At 48.1% G+C, this 13,501-nt stretch overlaps 1 long non-coding RNA gene across 1 annotated transcript; it reads left to right on the top strand.

The window, feature by feature from the left end:
• The first annotated feature begins 3,895 nt into the window (after positions 1-3,895).
• LOC122239197 lies at positions 3,896-8,102 on the top strand. Its single transcript, XR_006218151.1, has 3 exons — positions 3,896-4,068; positions 6,296-6,484; positions 7,501-8,102. It is a non-coding gene; the product is annotated as an uncharacterized LOC122239197 (long non-coding RNA).
• Positions 8,103-13,501: the final 5,399 nt, after the last annotated feature.

The raw sequence follows: 13,501 nt of genomic DNA, 5'->3' as shown, positions 1-13,501 counted from the left end.
GCCTTCCCAGCAAGGTCACAGGAATGAACAAGAGAGCAGGTGTGATGTGCCAAGCACACTTGCAGTAAAACAGACAGGAAGACACCACTGCTGCCCAAGTCATAATTGACCTGACAGCATCATGCCAGAGCCCTGTCCTCATTGCCCTCCCAGGCATCACTCCCTTCTGGGTGCTATCCTTTCCTGCCGCTCACACAGGCAAGATGGCCAAGGACCCTCTAATGGAAATTTGCCGAGAGACTGCAGGAAATAGACTTTTTTTTAATGCCAGAGAATAAATATGTATAAGCCTAGGAGGTCAGCCTTACAGGCAGACAGACTGGATAGGATTCCCACTAAGGCATTTATTGGCCTCATTATTGAAACTTCCTGCGCTTCACTTTCCACATGTGTCAGAAGGGGATGGTGGGACCTCCCTCACAGCCTGAGAAATGTAAATGAGATCACAGATGTGACAGGGCCTAGTCTCTGCCTGGTGTATGGTGAATGTTCCATGTATGCCACCTGAGATGCTCATGCGAGTGAGACAGACCCCAGTCCCTTCCTTCAGCCCTGGCCAAGAAATCCCCAGCTGGGTAGGCAGCTTCTCAGCCCTTCTAGAACCTTCTTCCTGGTTTTCTCTCTGATGGATGTCATAAGTGGCTTTCAGTGGCCCCAGATGCCAGTGGACAGAAACCCTTCCATGGCTGACTCCTGGCCTACTCCCCCTGAAACACATCCCCTCCACATACATTTATGCTTCATCCTGACATTGCAGACACTTCCTGGGCTCCTAGAAATCTTTTTGGTTTGGGGGCTCCTGAAAGTCCCACTTTGCCCTAACTTGTTTCTCTCTCCCCCATTTCATCAGATGTATGTTAGGGCTGATTCTTCCCAATTTTCTAGTGCGTACTGGCCACAGGGTTTTCTTCCAGGCTGACTCTCAGGCATTAGTAGGGCACTTGCAGCACTGCAGAGAAGGACCTCAACTCATCATCAGTGTGGTGATTGATTAGTAATGTCTGTTGTGGGCACAGGGGGAAGCCCTAGAAACCAGCCTTCTCACACTGTACCAAGCACAGGAATCAACTGGGATTTTGTGAGTGTGCAGACGCAATTCATGGGTCTGAGGTCAGGATTCTGCACTACATACCAGCTACTAACAAGTGTGTAAGAAGCGTCCTCTCTAGATTGGCAGCATCAGCATCTCCTGGGAGCTTTTTAGAAATGCAGACTCTCTGGCCCTGCTCTAGACCTACAGAGATGGAATCTACATTTTAACCAGAGCCCCAGGAATTCTGTATGCACATTGTGGCTTGAGGAGGTGCCACCAGGCTCTGGTCTCCGGTTGGCCAATACCTGACAACTTATGAAAGGCACCCCCAACCCCACCTGCACCCCTCCCCACCCCTAACCTGAAGCCCACTTTGTCAGGATGGCTGAAATGAGTCTGTTGTATCTCGTGAGTCTCTGTTTCTTTTCAGAGTGGAGATCCACCTTAAGCTCATATTTCACCATGAGCATAAGGAAGGTCCAGTATGCACTCCTAGCCAAGAGCAAACTCCCCCCACTCTTCAGAGGCTTGTTATAGTGTCTCCCAAAGGAATGGCTTTGCAGAATTATAATCAATACAACTTTACAATATCAAAGACCAGAAACACCAGGGCAATACTATGAAAAAGAGGTTGTAACTTCATTACATGGAAAAATTGTTCTTTATACTGATGTTGAATCCTGGGGCTTCAGGAAGTCAGCTTTAGCAGAATGGAATACAGACTTGGAGAAGGTAGGGAAGATCACCCCTACCTTGACCTTTGATGAAGTGGTGACATCAAAGGGGTTAAATGTGGACAGTGGACAGTCATTGGAGAAAATGAGCAGCCAGAGCAGGGAGATGGCACCAAGCCACAGGTTTCTTTGTAGGAATGTCAACTCTAGCCATTGTATATACTCCAGCTCATGGGGTAGCTACATTATAATATACATATGATTTTGTATATGCAAAAGATAATTTTACATCTATTTGTGTAGTCATTGATTCGATGTTGGTTTTCTTTTCTTTTTTTAATTTTTTAAATGTTTATTTAATTTTGAAAGAGAGAGAGAGAGACAGAGCACAAGCAGGGGAGGGGCAGAGAGAGAGGGAGACACAGAATCGGAAGCAGGATCCAGGCTCTGAGCTGTCAGCACAGAGCCTTCAGTACACAGCCTGACGTGGGGCTTGAACCCACAAACCCTGAGATCATGACCTGAGCTGAAGTAGGGTGCTTAACCAACTGAGCCACCCAGGCACCCCTTGATGGTGGTCTCCTTTAAGAGACTGAACTCTGAAGGCAGGAACACTGTCTAGTTTCTCCCCTCTTTGCCTAGCCAAGTGGCCATCACAGCGGATATAAAAAAGAAAAAAATCACTAAATGTTGAGTCAATGCATTGTTTTCATCTTATGTTATGGACTTAGGCCAAGGTTCTGGTATCCAGCATCCTGGCTCCAGCAGTTGTTGGTGGTGTGACCTGGGCAGGCCTCTAATCTTTGGCTTCCTACTCTGTAAAATAGGACAGTTTAGCAGCACACAGCTATGTGGATGGCTGGTGTCAAGGTGCCCCGCTGTTCTGGAAATGGGCCTGTCCAGGTGAGGGGAGCTGGTCAGGCTGGGTGGGTGCTCACTCTTCATCTTCTTAAAGAGGGGTTCTCCAATGCCACAGTGCATACATTGGCCAAGGTCAGGGTCATTTTGCCTCTGATAGGATGGAATGGAAGGCTAATTAAAGGAAGAAATTTTTTTTCTGAGAAACTTGAACAAAGGCTGGAAGAGAAAGAAATATTTTCTAGAGTGGAATTGACTATAGTATGAGAAGCATGCAAAAAAAGAAGGCATGGGGCGCCTGGGTGGCTCAGTCGGTTAAGCGTCTGACTTTGGCTCAGGTCATGATCTCTCGGCTCATGAGTTTGAACCCCATGTTGGGCTCTGTGCTGACAGCTCAGAGCCTGGAGCCTGCTTCCGATTCTGTGTCTCCCTCTCTCTCTGCCCCTCCCCTGCTCACGCTCTGTCTGTCTCTCTCAAAAATAAATGAACATTAAAAAAAATTATTAAAAAAAAAGAAAGGAAAGAAGGCATATAGCATAGTGGTACTATGTTACTCTCCTTTTTGGCTCCTAACCCCTCCCACTCAGAAGCAACTCCTCACACCCCGCAAGGCTTCTCCTGATCTGTCTTTCATCCATGCACACCAGGTGCTGGCTGTATAGCGTTTCTTTCTGTTCTGAAAAAAACATTCATCTAATTTCTACCTTAGGGCCTTTGCAATTGCAAATTGCTTCTGCCTGGAATGCTCTTTGGGGACCTCTTCTGTCATGAGAGTCTCAGCTCAAATGCTGCCTCATCAGAAAGGCTTCCCGGCCTAGCCCACACAACATCCTTCCCTCACAGCATTCTGTTCTACCGTCAAGTTGGCTTTCTGTCTGGACTCCTGCTTCTAGAATCCAAATGTAAAACTGCAGAGACCCCCCCCCCCACCCCGCAACACACACACACACACACACACACACACACACACACTAGTAGCCACCAGGGGGCATCATTGACCCAGGGCAGCTTGGTACTAGATAATGGAAAGTGGCCCCAAATACTCAAAATGCAAACGGTAATTTAATGTTCAGTACATTCATCAAGTGTGAGTTGGATAGCTTATTTGTAAGTCTGCAGTGAATGCATCATGGTCAATTTGCTTTCTAGAACAAATTAAAGGTCTTGAGTTGGAATAATACAAACAAGTTTTGTTTGTTTTCCCACCCATTCCTGGGATGTTAATAGATGAAATGACATTCTCTTGGTTAGCCTATGTTGTAGACCTGGTGGAGACCACAGAGATCTCTGAAACCTATTTCTTTATCTCACAGGGAAATCCACACTGGACACAGAGGGCCAACATTGTCCAGAGTCATGGTGTTAGTTGTGACTGAGCCAGGACTAGAACGCCCAGCCACCTGGCTCCCAGCCACGTGGTGACTTCTCTACCAGGCGGAAACCCATGATCCCTTGCATATGCCAAAGCACCCTCTTGGTTTTTATCTTGTGAGAAGTAAAAAGGTCAATCCTGAGTGAAGTGACTTTCTGGGAAGCCAAAGGATTTTATACTCTGTTAAAGCATTTTATGAGCTGGGCATGATGACTACGGAAAAATGGGACATGGTCTTTGCTTTCAAGGAGTTTCTAATTTAGTTAGGAAAGTATGTCCAGGTAGAATAATGTATCATATGCCCTCCTGGGGAGAGATAGAGGTAAGAGATGGTACTCTTGGGTACAGGGCAGATTTTTAAGAAGAGAAATATTCAAGGCCATACACTTGGACCTTTGTGTTGTCAACTCACTTTGACAAAATAATATCTGGCAGCATTGACTCAGCTGCGTTGACGGTGCCAGAGTCCCAGCTTCACCTCTGGTGTTAGGATCACCCTGGGGCCGTGGGCCTGGCAAGTCTTGGCTCAACGTATGGCCTCAGTACCCTGTCATCCTTCAGACCTGCCATTTCTGCCTGGCTCCCAGCATCTCCCATGCAAAGCATTTCTAGGGCATGCTTTAAATATGAACAACCCCTCAGGGTATCCCCAAATGGCTGTAAACTCTGAAAGTGCCAAAAATAGCCTGATTTGGGCTGTCACTAGGTGGTGCCTACATGTCTGGATGTGAAATAAAGGCCACCAATTTATAGCTGAGCCATTTTTCAAAGAAGAGGTAGTACCCCCCCCCCCCCCATCTCTCTCCCTCCATTGTCGGGCTGCTTGGTGTGGCCATCTTGGGCTTGCTGCATTTGGGATGCTGGTTCTCAAGGGGGAGAACATTTTTTAGTTATTGCTATTTCTTAAAGCATAGCACACAGCTATGAGCTATCACATATAGATAACTACTTGGGCTCTGCCCCACATATAAGGGCTAGTAGACAAACGTACTTTTCTCCCCCAGTTGTGCTGCATTTACTGTCTATTACATACATTAAATATAAAGAAGCTAAAGTATAGGTGGTCTGGCATTCTGTTGTCTGTAACAGCTCTTTCTTACCTACAGTCCTCTCTCATCTTTCAAATGACCTAGCAACTTCCTTTGTGCTAACCTTTGTGATCGAAGAAACTTAGTTTTGGTAACTTTCCCAACCCACAAAACCAATCCCATTTTAAGGTGGAAAAGTGCAGTGTAACAATGGCATTACTGTTTTTTTGTTGGTGACATGAAAATGTGCAAGCCTGACCCTAACACTAGTCACTGTTGAAAGGTACTGCCTTGTACAAAATAACAAACCAAATCCCAAACTGTCTGTTTATGGTCATCACGGTTCACTTCATTAAGCCATAACTCTGATTACATTCTTTCTTCTGCCCTACCCTGAAGGCTGAGCTCTGAGGCCAGGGGGCCTGGCCTGCTCTTCCGTGGTAACTGTTCGTCCAAAAACACATTTGGGCAAAATAGATGCAGGGTGGACAAAGGAAACTCTCAAGCTCTGTGGGGACCTTACTTCAGGGGCTTCTTCCGGGCCCTGGAGTCATGTTTCCGTCTCCCACCTCCTGAGCACCCACCCAGGGAGGCCCCTGGTTCCTGTTGCACCTGCAGAGATTCAATGGGGGAAATTCCTGGCTGAGGAGGGAGAGGGTGAGGTAGGCAAGGTGCATGTGGGGATATATTTTAATCTGCAACAATGATGCAGAGGGAGAAATCTTAAAAGAATGGGATGAAGTGGGACAGAGGGAGCCAATATTTGGAGCACATGGCAGGTTGTCAAAGATAGACATTTTTTTGTGTTATAAATGAATAAATGTAAGTAGGTGGTTTTCCCTCTTCTGAGTCCAAATTAGTCTAAACACTGACTTCTCATGGGCTCTGGCTCTCGATATCCTGGAATCTGTATTAACTCCATGGAAAAGGGCTCCAAGTGTGCCCACCCAAAGGCAGAGCCATAGGTCAGGGGCCTCTCATTCAACAAACATGTATAGGGCTGCCATTATGAGCCAGACTCCAAGGCAGGCACTGAAGCTCCAAAGGTGAAAAGAACAGATACACTGCTGACCTCATAGCTCTTACAGACTGGGGAGAAGACAAACTCAGAAGGAGGAGCTGGAAGTGTAAATAGCCATCAGGAGAAGTGCAGAAAGAGGAGGACTTAGGCTTAGTTCAGCTAGCTACAGAAACTGGAAACCATGGTGACTTAAAGAAGACTGAAGTTTGTTTTCACATAAAAGAAATACAGAGATGGGAAGTCAAGGGCTGATAAGACAGCTCCACACTCAATCATCAGAAAACCTGACATCTCTTTCTTTCTTCTCAGCCATCTTAGCTTGTAAATTCCATCCTCAAGTTTGTCCCAAGATGGCTGCTGGAGGTCCCAACCATCATGACCACATTTCAAGGAGACAGGGAAAGAAGAAAAACTGCTTCCTGGCTTAATTATCCTCCTTTTGAAGAACTTTCTCTGAAGCCCTCCCAATGTCTTCTGCTTACATCTCCTTGGCCACAGGTATCTATTAAACCTGGGAAATGCAGTTTTGTTTGTTCCAGCTGGCCCCACTGCTGCTCCCAACAACATAGGGGTCTGTTGGTCAAGAGGAAAGGGGAATAGGTGTTGGTAGACAACTAGCAGTTTCTGCTACAGAGACCACGCCTAATCCCAGAAGACCATTCTGGAGAAGTGTCATCTTCAAGTAGAAAGAAAGCATGAGTCAATTAGGTGGAAAGCATTGCAGATGGAGAGAACCAACTTCTGCATAAAGCCTGGGGGTAAGAAATTTCATGGAGACTTCAAGGAACTCATAGGAGTCCAGTGTGGAACTTTTGCCCCTAAATCTAATTCCCTCATGTGCTTAACAGTGTACTTTAGCTTAGGCCCAATGGGAACAAGAGCCTTCTTATCCATCCTAAGAAAAATCTGGGGTTGGCATTCACATTAGGGCGTAAGCAGGTCTCCACTCTCTACAGAGGAACAGACTTGGAGGACGGAGGGAGGTGAAGAGCTAAGGTGCTGGAAAGGACTCTGCGAGGGGAGATGTACCCTTTCCTCTGGCTTCTGGGCTGAGGGCAAGGGGCACACGTGACCCTCCTAAGCAATGGCTGGGGAGGCTATAGCTGTGAGACTCGGGTGGCATCCAAGAGGACCCAGCATGCGGCTACCTGTTTGCTGATTTCACATCATGAATGTGTGAGACAATATTTTCCCATTACAGCCTCCCTAGCTTTTGGACCCTATGGCAAAGACTAAATGCCTTTTGTTGTGATCTCACACATCATTTCAGCATGTGAAGGGGGCCTGGAGGGAACTCAGCTAGATCTGTAGGCTAGACAAATGTCAAACATGTTGATTTTTTTTCTTTCCTTTCTTTTTAAAAACAAATTATTATTATTTTATTTTATTTTATTTTATTTTATTTTATTTTTACCTTTCAACAATTGGGTTTGCCAAGCCCACTCCAAGGAAAGAACCTACATTTTGAGTTAGCCCCATTTTCTGGAACTGGTGGGAATGTCTTCATTTTTCAGGATTCCGCCTGTGGTCACCTCACAAAGCTCCTCGGTCCTTCCATGTCTCGTCTCCTCTGCATCCCAATTCCTGCTGGCTTGATTTCTCATCGCATCTGCTGTGGGCCAAGTGCCCAATAATTTTCCACGAATGCCTCTGTACCAAAAGGTTACACAGCTGCAACATACCCAACACATACACTTGCCGCCACCTGCCCCCCACCAACCCTGGCCAGACAGCATTGGAAACTTGTGTTTACCAGGAAGAATTCTGGCTTTGCAAACCAGTGATCACACAGCCCCACTCCATGGGCCAACACGGTCCCAAATACTCCCCTTCTCCCATGAGCTTCCTGCCCCTCACACAGTTGCTGTTTGGAAATGTGCAGCTCAGGAAAGGAAGTAAAGGTGATGGCATCATAATCTGGGAAGAAAAGGACATTTCCATACATTCCTCTGAGGTCCAGCCTGTTGTACATATTGGGCGAAATGTTTACTGTTGCTCTTTTGATAAGTGAGCTATAACTCTTTAAATGTGTCCAAGTCATCACTTTTAGGAGCTGATTCTCATCTCTTAGAAGGCATTACATTGCTTTAATATGCAACAGTCTAACATAACATTAAATCATTTTTTAAAGTTTCATCTAGTTGAGCCTGAGCCAAGGTATTCTTGGGTTGGGTTTGCACATCCACCCTTTTTTTATATAGTTAAAAAGAAACACACGACAAAATACCTATCGAGTGATTTCACTCTTGCCAGCATCCAAGAGTGATCTGCTTAAGTAGGCCCTTTTGGTTTCCAGGGGCCCCACAGTATGGCTTCACCCTCAGGATCAGCAAGAATTCTTGGAGTGCCCACCACACACACCAGACTGCAAAATGAGATGTGGGAGGACGCGGTGGGCTGGCCACAGGTTAGAAAAGGCACAGTTTTCTAGGGATGCCAAAGACTCGGTTGGAGAAACAGGCTAACCCAGGGCTGGGAGTGAAGTAAGTGATTGCACCCCTTTCATAAGCAATGCTTTAGCAAAGCCTTCCTGTCACCTATGCTCCCTCTCTGCAAAATCCGCTTGGCCACTGAGGCCTGAGTGAGGGCAGCCTTCCCAGGAAGGAGTCTTTCCTCCCACATCAAACCTTTCTCTTTGTTCCTCATTCAGGCCACCTTTTAAACAGCCCTTAGAAAATTCTGCTTTGGGTTAGGATTAATTGTTCAATCTCCTGGCTGGTAAGAGAAGAGCCATGTCTTGATCACCCTAGCAGCTCGTTGGCCTTCCAGAGCTCTCGGTGACCTGGGGAATGCAGCAGAACCTCCCAAATGCACAGCCGGAGAGATGGGGAGTCACAGCTTCCATTGCAAACTCCGACCTCCTATCTGGCACTCAGCACAGACCAAGCACCCACACCCTGTCCAGGTTCCCCCCATTTTGCACTTCGGCCCGACCCCAGTGTTGCCCTGGGCCCTCCTTGGCCCACACTGGGGATCCCCCAGCCCACCCTCTTCCCGCCTGGTTTCTTCGGAACATGTAGCAAGAGGACGAGAGAGAAACGTGGGTATATTCGGTGGGTGTGAGGGGAACTTCCGCCCAGTCTTGGCCTCTTCCGGGAGAAGGCCGGCGCCTTTGGGAACCGGCTGTAATTAGGAAGGAGGGGTGGGTGAGCAGAAAGGCCCGGAGGCTCGTTTTCAGGGGCCCAGCAACATTTTGAGGACCTCCTAGATAATCCCTGCTCTGCCCTCACACAGGTCCCCGCCCCATGAGAGCCTCTTCCTGGGCCTGGCACCGGCCTGGCCTCTGCCCAGATGCGGGGCTGCGTCTAGAGACCCTGAGACGCCATGAGCAAACAAGGTCCTGTGTCGCAAGCCCGGCCTCTTCCCAGAGCCTGGAAGACAGTCTCCCTGGGTCTGGCTTCTCCTCCCCAGCCGGCTTGGCCGGTCTGGAAACAATGACTGCGGAGAAAAACTGCTTCTCACGGGGGTTTTCAGAAAACCGCGGCTGGGCCTCAGCAAACAGCTTTTGCAAAGGGCTGTGGCTCCCAACTATATGCTCCAACGCTGGGAGGGTGCAGAGGAAATGACAGAGACAATAGACAGTATTGTGTCTTCTCCCAGGAAGCTCTGCTCTGCGTTGCTTTCAGGGAAATTGACTCTGGGGCAGTTCGGTCTGTTCCAAAGCAACAGCTTTATGTGATTATGTTAGTCCCAGGCTAGGACGAACCCGCCCTTCCTACCTCATTAACAACAACGCCAGCAGGGACCAGCCATGCCATGGGGGGCTCTGTGCCCTAATTCATGGGGCAAGGGCTGAGCGTAGGAAGTCGTAACAACAATGCATCTTGGAGCAGAAGCTGTCTGTGGAAGGAGTGCAGCTTTGATGTGGGGCCCTGTCCTGATTAGGCCTGACGGCTGGGGCCCCAACAGTGCTCTGGAAGGTGGCATAAGCCGGGATGGCATTTGGGATGTGGGTTTTTGCACCTGGGTCTGATGAAGTTTGATGAGGTTTAACACATGCAAACAGCGGCTTTTGTTCTGCAGGACAATGGCCTCCCCAGCTTGGACCCAGTCTGAGACCCCCGTGGCACCCGTTTCCTCCCCGTCGCCTCTTGTCACTCTCCTCGTTGAAGTTTAATTAGGACAAGGAGCTTTCACAGGCTCATTTCTCACTCCAGCAACTTTCTAACACTTCCTAATGAGGAGGCCACAGCCTGAGGACAGGGGGAAGGAGAGGAGGCTGTGAGGAAGGAGAAGACGGTTGGGGGGGTGGCTGGGAGGGGCGAGAAGGGGGTGTGTGGAGAAGAGCAGAACAGGCACAGAGGAAGCTCAAAACCACACCGGATCCTTGGGGAACTGGGGATTGATCTGGGAAGAAAAGAAAATAAAACAAATCCTAACTGGCCTTTGTTTTCTGGGTGGCCAGACAGTAACTTCCCCCATATTCTCTATGGTTCCGGAAAAGAAAGCAAAGGATCAATCAGTGTTGACTTTGTGACTTTCAGAACTGGATCACATTGGCTGTTAACACCTTAAACTCCTCTAACTCACACACAAGCTTTTCCCATCCTCTGGGGACTAAACTACAGGAGCCACAGTGACAGTGCCTGACCTCCGAACATACTCCTGAACGAGGCTTCCTCAGGAGAGAGCGCTGTTCCCTGTGCAGATGGTAGGGATCCCACATTAGCAGTGCAATCCTGCTGCCCTCGATGGAGACGCTGGCAGGAAGAAATGGAGGTGGAGGGATGGAGACCCCTTTGTGTCCTTGCTTATGCTCATATAGTTCTGGTCCTGCTGCTGTAACAAACACCCAAAATGTAAGTGCTTACAATCTACAAAGGTTTTTTTTCTTCTTCTGTTACATGTCCGTGGTGGGTTGGCTCAGAGCTCTGCACCACATCATCCCCACTCTGGGTCCTGGGCTGATGGGGCATTGTCCCATTATCAGCAAAATTTACCAATGGTTTGGTAGAGGGAGAAAGAGACCAAGACTGTGCACTGGCTCTTGAGGTGCCTTGTTATGTTTCTAGGAAGTAGACCAGAAGTATTGGTTAGTAGTACCAGTAACTTTTTAATTTAGTTATGTATTGCTGTGTAACAAGTTACTCCAAAACTTTGTGGCTTCAATCAACAAGTATTTATTTTCTTACTCAGGAATCTGGTAGCAGCATAGCTGGGTGATTCGGGATCAGGGTCTCTCTTGAGATTGCAGTCAAGATGTTGGCTGGGGCTATGGTTATCTGAAGGCTTGACTGGGGCTGTAGGGAGATGGAACATTCACATGGCTTTTGGCAGGAGGCCTCAGTTCCTTACCACGTGGGTCATTCCCTGGGCTGCCCAAGAGTACTCATGACATGGAGTCTGGTTTTCCTCAAAGCTGGTGATTTGAGAGAGAGAGAGAGAGGGAGAGAGAGAGAGAGAGAGAGAGAGAGAGAGAGAACAAGCAGCCAGCTGCAGTATCTTTTAGGACCTAGTCTTATGAGTTGTACACTATTGGGGCACCTGGATGATTCAGTTAGAGGAGCATGTGACTCTTGATCTTGGGCTCATGAGTTTGAGCCCCACATTGGGTGTAGAGATTACTTAAAATAAATAAAATTTTTTTAAAAAGTTCACTTTAAAAAATAATGGAGTTGTACACCATCGCTCCTGCTTTCTTCTATTCAGGAGAATGGAGACATTAAGTCCAGCCCACACTTAAGTTGAAGAGAATTAGGCTCTTTCTCTCTTTTTTAAATTTTTTTGATTTTTTTTAGAGAAGGAGAGAGCACATGTGTGGGGAAGGGGCAGAGGGAGAGGAGAGAGAATCTTAAGCAGGCTCCATGCTCAGCACGGAACCTGATGTGGGGCTGGATCCTATGACCCTGGGATCATTATCTGAGCTAAATCAAGAGTCAGTTGCCCAACCCACTGAGCCACCCAGGTGCTCCTAGACTCTGTCTCTTGAAGGGAGGAGTATTCAAGAACCTGGGGTTATATCTTAATACCTTCATGCCTGCATGTGCTCCCCAGCTAACTGTCTGGAGCCTGGGACCAGTGTGCAGAGCCATGAGTTCATATGGCCCCAGTTCAGCCCTCTTTAGTTGTAGCCAGGGCTTTTCCATCCATCCCTGTTCCTCTCCAACTTGGAGGACAGTGGGAGGGGAGGAGTGCAAACATTTCAAAAGAGACTCCTGGTGAAGAAGGACAAAGAGAGAAAGAAGGGAAATACTTAAGTCCTTGAAGTTGCCCTACCAACTTCTCTGGCTTAAGCCAGTTTTACTCTGCCACTGGTGGGTATGGCCTGTTGGAGTCAGGGGTCTTTGCCTGGGCAGATTGGGATGCCTCTTTGTGCAAAAGGTGAACTGATAATTGGGCTCCTTCACTAGCTAAGTAGATACGAGACACATAAGCTTGCCAGGGCCTGGGTTCAAGTCTGTGCTACAGAGAAATGACAAACGACTACGCACGCAACGCTTTGAGTTATGAGTGAAACTTCAGCTGAACATCCTGAGTGAAACTGAAACATCCTGGCCTGTGTGAAACTCCCAGCAGAGATTTCAACCCATCAGGGCTCCAGAGAAGTGGAAAGAGCAGAAGCTCTGAGAAGAAAGCCAGTGGGAAGGTGGCAAATGGAGCGGTGGAGGCGGGGAGTGAGGTGGCAAGATTTGCTCAGCCACCGGCCTTGACCCAGGGGCTCTGGCCTCCAGTGGCTGGGAGGGCCTCCCAAGTTACCCTTTGACAACCCACACAGCTCCCATCCGCGGAGGAGTCTCAATTTGCAGAGGGAGCAGCAGAAATACTAAACTTTAAAAGCGACATCCTGCTAGTTGTTCAGAAAAGTTGGTGGTAGGAGCAATGGTCTCTTAGGAATCTCCGTATCTCCTTTGTTTCTAGAATTGCTGGGGGTGGGGGTTAGAATTCTCATCTCCCCTGGGATTCAGGCCTATGCAGAGCCCAGAGCTCCAAGCCTCCCTTTTGGGAACCTCTGAGGGCTTGCATATAAATCAAGAGGATGAGATGTGGTCCCCAGAGGGCAGACAGGACCCATAGAGGGCAGCAGGGCCACTGTGGGTTGGGGGATTACTGGCCACAAGGACTATTCCTTAAATAGTTCTGCTATTCACTCTTTGGTCAATCATTAGAAAGATTATTGGAAAAGAGAACATATGGAATTTGATCCAAATGAGAAAAGTTTGGGTAACTTACTGAGTCAAGTAGTCATCTTGTGTGAGTGTCCCTATTCAGGGCTGTGACCCTGAGAAAGTCTTGCTTGTCTGGGAAGAGCCTTGGCCACGTGTGTGTGGCCAAAAGCCCTGAGGATGTGATCTTCCCAGCTGGTGCCACTGGCCATGACTTCCCGACCAGCATGGATGGGAAATGGTCCCCCCAGGGAAGCCCTAGGACCCCTAGGACCCTGACCAAAGCCCACTTAGCCAGGGCGAGCTTCCTCCCTGGGGAATAGTTTTCATTTTGTAAATTGTTTTGTCCTGCCTCTCCTGTCACTCACTCCCAGTGTATTCCCTTTTGGGAACACTTGAGACTTTACTTCCA

This window comes from Panthera tigris, chromosome B3 (assembly GCF_018350195.1).
Source record: "Panthera tigris isolate Pti1 chromosome B3, P.tigris_Pti1_mat1.1, whole genome shotgun sequence".
Lineage (NCBI taxonomy): Eukaryota > Metazoa > Chordata > Mammalia > Carnivora > Felidae > Panthera > Panthera tigris.
Note: the sequence above shows the minus strand (reverse complement) of the source record. Positions and strands in the feature narration are given on the sequence as shown.